Below are 6,766 nucleotides of genomic sequence, written 5' to 3'. Positions count from 1 at the left end.
ATTTATGGGAAAGGCATGCAAATCATTCGATTTGAAATGATTGGCGATAAAGGAAACCGATTAAATGAAAAATCGATTAAAGGCGTCTGCTACTGTGACTGGATCCTTAGTAATATGTCCATTTACCTTTGTTTCTAAAGCTTTTTGTGTTTTGTGTCCTTTCCTTCAATTTTTTTTCTATTGGCTCCAAGTTTTTTTGGAATCCCCTTTGGCATTTTCAATTGTCAAGAAAAAAATCTGCCTTGGCCTTCAGTTTGCTTTTTACCACTCATTTCATAATGTTATAAATTGATATCTTAGACTCTGAGATTTATTTTTATTGCATTTTTTAGTGCTTGGTCCCTCTCTTTCATTAATTGTAGAATGTCAGAGTTCATCCAGTTTTTATTTTGTTTGAATTTGATTCTTGAACTGAAGCTTTTAATTGTTTCTATAAGTGTATTTGTGAATAATTCCCAATCCCGTTCACAATCAGTTCCCTATAACATCTGATTCCAGTCAGTTTGTTCAACCGCATTCTTAAAATCTTCCTTCATGTTTTTTGGGATGCCAATGAAGTCATTCTCTCTGGCAGAAAAATTAAATCTTTTCCTTGATAGCTTTCTCACTACAAGGATAAGATTATGGTCAGAGAGGCCAGCTAACATATGTCTTAGTTATTCTTTCTGGACGGTTGCTACAAATTAAATCTGTGTGCTGCTTGAGGTGGTAATTTTTGTTGGGCCCTTAATTAATTGTAAAAGGTCAAATTTGTCAGTCACACGCTTAAGATTTTTTTTGGCTGATGTATCCTCCCAGTTAATATTAAAATCTCCCAGTATAACTATTTCTATACTTGAATTACAGTTTTTGAGTAGCCTTTCAAATTGTTCATAAAATGCACCATCTGATGAGGGAGGACGATAGATCACAATAATTGTAAATGACATTTGTGGAGATAATATAATATTTAAACCTAGGCATTCCAGTTCATGAGCATTAGGCCAAAGAATTTCCTTGCACTGAATACTATCTTTAATGTTTAGCATGACTCCTCCAACCTTTGCACATTCTCTGTCTTTCCTGAACAATTTATAGCGTGGGATGGTAAGTGCTGCACAGGGGCATTATTATACAGCCAACTCTCAGAAAGACAGAGGTAATCTAGGTTTGAATCAGTTAATACGTGTTTTATCTGTTCAGTTTTTGAAATTTTGCTTCTGATGTTTATATGTCCCCCTAAAATCCCTCTAGGCTTTGATTTAGAATCCCATACTATTTTTGAGTGACTGACAGTTTGAAAGAATGGCTATTTCCGTCTTTTTGAGATCCCGGGATTAAGTTGCTTCCTGTTTACATTGTGCGTCGCCATGGTAACTGAGTGACCGTGAGGAGAAATTAGAAAATAAGTCTGATGTCGCTGTCGTTCTAGATCTTTTTTCTTGGTCCTATGCAGTTCTGTATTTGTTTCGCACGGTTGAACCTTTGACTCCGGACTGCAGCAATGCTGCGACGCTCCAGCACACGCCCCGGGATCCTGCGTTCCCACCACACGCCCTCCGCCGCCAGACCACCCCTGCACCGCGGCTTCCAACAACCACCAACATTGTTGTTGTTGGCAGAGGATTCCACTGATTAGCATGACGTACCAAAGCACAAGAGGGTGCAGAAGAACATACCTGTAAGGTAGGAGCATCCATTTTCCACAACCTTGAATAGACTTTTCTGTCTGTCATACACCAGAGTTAGGATTGAGTGAAACAAATTCGCTTTGATGCAGACTCCTTTCTATTTGTTAATTTTTGTTTAGATACATTGTGTTTGCGTGTGCGGCGCGTACTGTCTGAATAGCCCCGCCCCCCGTGCACACAAATAGCCAGACAGACCTCTCCTGTTCAGCAAAAACAGCGAAATTAATCATCATTAATTAAAAGAAAATTGAATGACTTGATGAGTTAAATATGACGGATAACTTTTATATTTTGTGAGACACAAAAAAAGTAACTTCTCCAGTACCGATAGCAGAACCATTCAGGTCAGTTCTTAACGATATACTGCGGTCTTGAAGAATGTGGCCCCGGGGCTCGTACAATACCGGGGCTCGGTACCCATCCCTACCGGTGATAGGGCCTGGGCATGGGTGGATGTCACCGGATAACATCAAGCAGATTGTAATGATAAGTCCGGTGGTTGAAACAGATCCGATTGGTGCTCTTTATCTTGTACAGTGACGGATAAACGAACGTCACAGCCAGTGAGTGGGTTCCAAAGCCAATACTTGTTTTCTCCATTATTACGCTATCCATGCAGCTGTCAACATAATGTTTGGTCGAATTATGTAGTGAATAGAACAATCGAAAACGGTTGTTTACTTTCCTTTGAGGTATTCCAGATAAGGGTTTTAGGAAGTTTAAAAGTACACAGTAAACTAGAAGCGCCGTGATTGCGCCTGTCCCTCCTGCCGCCATCTTCTGAATACACCAGGCATGTGATGCACCAAAAAAAAATTAAGTTATATCAACATAAATTGTGTTAGGTAGTCATACAAATTTAAGTTGAATAAACTTAATTTAATGAGGTGTGACCAATTGAAGTGATTCAATTTAGTTGGATCAACTTTTATCCTTTGAGAGTGAGCAACAATATTAATTTAAAGTTGGGTCCAACTGCAGTATTTAGATTGAATCAACTTAAATTTATTAGTTTGAACCTAAGTACATTGAGTAGGACCAATATGATTCATTTTTGTTCAAGTAACGCTGTCTAATCATGTGGAAATCATTTCCATAATTTTTTATGTTCATTCAAAGTGAACGTTTTTGAGTGTAGTTGACCTGCTTTGTTTTGTCCTTATTCAATAAAGGAACATAATGTTACACATTGTGTTTTCATATTTTAATGGAATGTGTATTATTTTATATGACAGAGTACTAGGGCCCACTAAGGAAAAAAGGATAAAGTCATAAATTTATGAGGCTGGTTCTTTCTGCAGAAAAGCAACATATTCTTTTTACAGTTTTGATAGTTATGACAATGTGATACTTCATATTCTGGCACATCAGCATGTCTTCGTTTATGAAACCATACTGAAGTACAATTTCACGAAATGCCCCACATCTGTCATTTTAACAACTGTCCTCCTTTAAAACAACTGGTTACAATATTATGACTTGTCTTTTTTTCCCTCTGTGGCCCTAATATTCTATCATTTTACATATAGCCTTATAGTCTATAGGAAACTGTAAATTATCTAATGATAGCAACATCATCTAAGATTCATTATTTATCCAGAATGATTGAAATTAATGATCACTAACGTTTAAATAATGACAGCGGGTCTAGTTATATGTGATAACAATGTATAGTGAGCAGTGAAATAACTTTTGGTTTCCATTTGTGGCGACTGCTGACTGACATTAGGGATGAGATTAAATAGATCCTGGAATTAAGCCTGGTCTGGAGCAGGCTAGCTCCACAGAATAAATCTCCATGGTAACTTATACCATAACATATCCTCCTGCCCCCTATCCGGCTTTAGTGCAACCGGATTGGGGATCAATTGAGCCAGGATCACCAAGATATCCTGGCTTAATCCCTTATCCTACTTTTGTGCAACAGGGCCCTGGTTATGTTCAGAGCATGAGTTGCTATGGCAACTTGACCTACCCTGAAACATACCTCCTTTTCTGGAACCAAAAGCTGAGGTTATCAACTTCCTTAGCCTCAAACTTAAGGCCCGTACACACCGGGACGAATATTCGGCAGGCGTTATTCGCCACGTTTTTTGTGTTCACACCCAGGCGATTTTCGCTGACGATGAGCGGAGTGAACATGCAATTTCATTCCCTGACATTAGATGGCGCTCAATGTAAACAGAAATACTCCTGTACACAAGGTGGCGCTGCGCAACTTTACGCTTCTTAAAGTCGCTTTTCACTCAGAAGAAGAGAGCAAGTATTTATGCGCTTGTCAGAATCAAACAAAGAAAACATGAATATTTCAAGCACCAGTAGCTCCAACTGCTTGGTTCGGGGATATTTTAGAATGTCCGTCATTATTGCTTCGCGGCAGTGTAGACGCTACTTGGCGTCTATCTTCTTCGCTGGTATGTGTGCTCAGCAAGGCAGTTTTGTGTTTGAGCGCCCCCAAGTTGTGTTTTTGCGTGGCGTTTTTTCGCGTCCGTGTGCACACTCACATTGGTGCCCTCTGTTTAGTCACGAGGCGTTAAACGTCGGCGAAAATCGCCGGCGAAATTCGTCCCGGTGTGTACGGGCCTTTACCGTGAGAGCTAGCATAACCTGCTTTCTGGAATACCCCCCAGGTCAGGGGTCGGCAACCCAAAATGTTGAAAGAGCCAAATTGGACGAAAAAAAACAAAAAACAAATATGCCTGGAGCCGCAAAATATTGAAAGCCCTATTTAAGCCTTATAATGAAGGCAACATGTGCAATATGTGTCTATATTAGATATTTTAGCCTACTATCAAAATGACTAAGTTGCTTGAAACACATAATGAGCATTATTAACGATTAAGTGTTTATTTGCCCTGCAGTGCATTCTGCGGGAAACAACGCGTCACGTGACTGCTCTGTTGTGCAAGTTTAACTTCATTACAATATTAATGAATTATGTTTCATTGCTTTGATAAAATTAAAGAAATTTAATAAAGAAATCTGATTTTTGATCTCATTTTTATTTTGAGGATTCGAACACAAAACAATAAAATGGAACGTGCATGACAACGCTTCAAGCATTTGCGGCGCTTGGAGACTTCATTCAGCTCGTTTAGATGGCTTGTCAGTCATATCCACCAAAAAGTGCAGCTTTTCCAGCCACTCAGTATCTTCCAAGTGCGGGTAGTTTAGGTCTTTGCTTTTCAGGAATGTTTTCACGTGTCCTAAACAGACGACAAAGTGACGGAAAGCGTCACCCCGGACAGCCATCGGACTTCGCTTTCAACTTCATCAAGCAATGCACGGAACTGACGGCAGTTCCATTTACATCAGCCAGCTGTTTAGCGGTCCGTTGAAAGTTAAAAAAAAGCCCCACCGGTAGAAACGTGTGTTGTAAGCTATGACGCAAATCTCTGTTGACAAAAATGCTGAAGCCTAATATTGTAATGACCCAGTCAGACCTGCACCTGAGCTGCATGGAAGCGGCTAAACTGGTTACCAAGAAACTTTTTTAGAAGACTGTCCGTGCCTTTTACATCTCACAACCCAGCACAGTCTCAATGACATATTGCTAGCAGGTGAGGCAACTTCTACTTCTCTGTCTCAAGTCCATTTGTTCCAGCGCTTACAATCAGCACAAACAGCTTGGACCTTACTTCAGTTCACAACACTCTTACTCAAGGTTTTACCCTATAACTCCCACTTCCCATGAGCCTTAGGAGGTGAAGGCGGGGCTAGTGGCGGTCATGTGCATTTTAGGTCTGTTAGCAGCAAGGGATTGTGGGACGCAGTTTCCTGATCTAATTAGGGCTCAGCATGAGCGTTTCTGTTTGCCCACGTTTCTTTTCATATGGCAGTTTTGTTGTTCCACCTTAGTTTATTCTTCCTGTTATGTTTGTTTCTTTTTGTTGGACCATGAGTGTGGAAGGGAGAGAGGTTGATCACTACAGTGCAATGTTCAATGTGATGCGTGTCAAAACAAATTGGGAACAGTAATGAAAGTAAGGTGAGAATTCTCTTGGCTTTCCTCTCTGCTCCCTGCCCTCTCAGACTCTTTGGAGTTGTGTGGCTTGTTTTCAGGGCAGACATTTGATTGACATTTCAGCTTGTAGCCAGTTTGGCTTCCGTGTACCTGCTAGGCATTGCATTATCAATTCTACAAGCTCTTTCAGCATTGGAAAAAGTAAAGAATACTTGTGTCTTGTTTTTCCTCCTACAGAAACCATATTTAAACAAAAAGTATATTTCTCTCTCCCATCTATTTACATTTTAAAACATTTTGAAAATGCTCCAGGGAGCCACCAGGGCGGCGCTAAAGAGCCGCATGTGGCTCCAGAGCCGCGGGTTGCCGACCCCCGCCCCAGGTTGATAGAAGTGAGGAGGGAGACACCTGATGGCTCCGTTTAGGAACTGCGTGAAATAAAACTGGATCTCCCATCCAAAATCAAACCACCACCAGCTAAAATCCTGTTTAGCTTGAAGCAAAAAAAAAATCTGACGTGTTCAGGAAAAAAAAAACATCACTAACTATAAGCGACATATGTGTTTGAAAATCCTGTTTCTCTATTAAACACATTATTTTATGTGTTATTTATCCATGGTTTTGTTTTTAGGTTATTCTGTTTTTCACAAACAAATAACTCTTCATTGTCAGCCTTCAACCTCCTACTAATAAACCTATTAGAACGTAGCTCCAACATTACAGTCATCCCTACAAGGAAAAAAAACGACAAATAAATAAATAGTTTATTTTTATAGAATATTATATTTATATTGAATAATATTATACATTATGACTCTTAAAGCTACGACTGAGTTTTAGGGCCAGTTTACAGGAAAAAAAATTAAATTGCGACTTTTAAGTTGTAAATTTACAAGAAAGAAAGTCACAACTGTTAAATTACGAGATTTTATCTCGTAATTTACGAGATTTTTTCGTGTAAAATATACTATTTTTTCCCCCTAAATTAACTTAATTTAACAGAGCTAAAATAGTTTGCCCAAAACTTTTTTCCTTGTAGATTTTCTTTGTTTTGTTTTTCATGAATTAAGACTATTAAAAAAATATTGAAAGCAATTTGAGCCATATTAGATCCAGTTAAGCAATTTATACT

At 39.2% G+C, this 6,766-nt stretch overlaps 1 protein-coding gene across 7 annotated transcripts in view; it reads right to left on the bottom strand.

Annotated features, from left to right (window-relative positions):
• The window catches only part of LOC105355350 (NACHT, LRR and PYD domains-containing protein 12-like), a 249,628-nt gene that overhangs the window by 109,372 nt on the left and 133,490 nt on the right, over positions 1-6,766 (bottom strand). The window lies entirely within an intron of this gene.

The sequence above is a fragment of the Oryzias latipes genome, chromosome 2 (assembly GCF_053564925.1).
Source record: "Oryzias latipes strain Hd-rR chromosome 2, Olatipes_Hd-rR_3.1".
NCBI classification, from domain to species: Eukaryota; Metazoa; Chordata; class Actinopteri; order Beloniformes; family Adrianichthyidae; genus Oryzias; species Oryzias latipes.
This window is presented reverse-complemented; position numbering and strand designations above follow the sequence as displayed.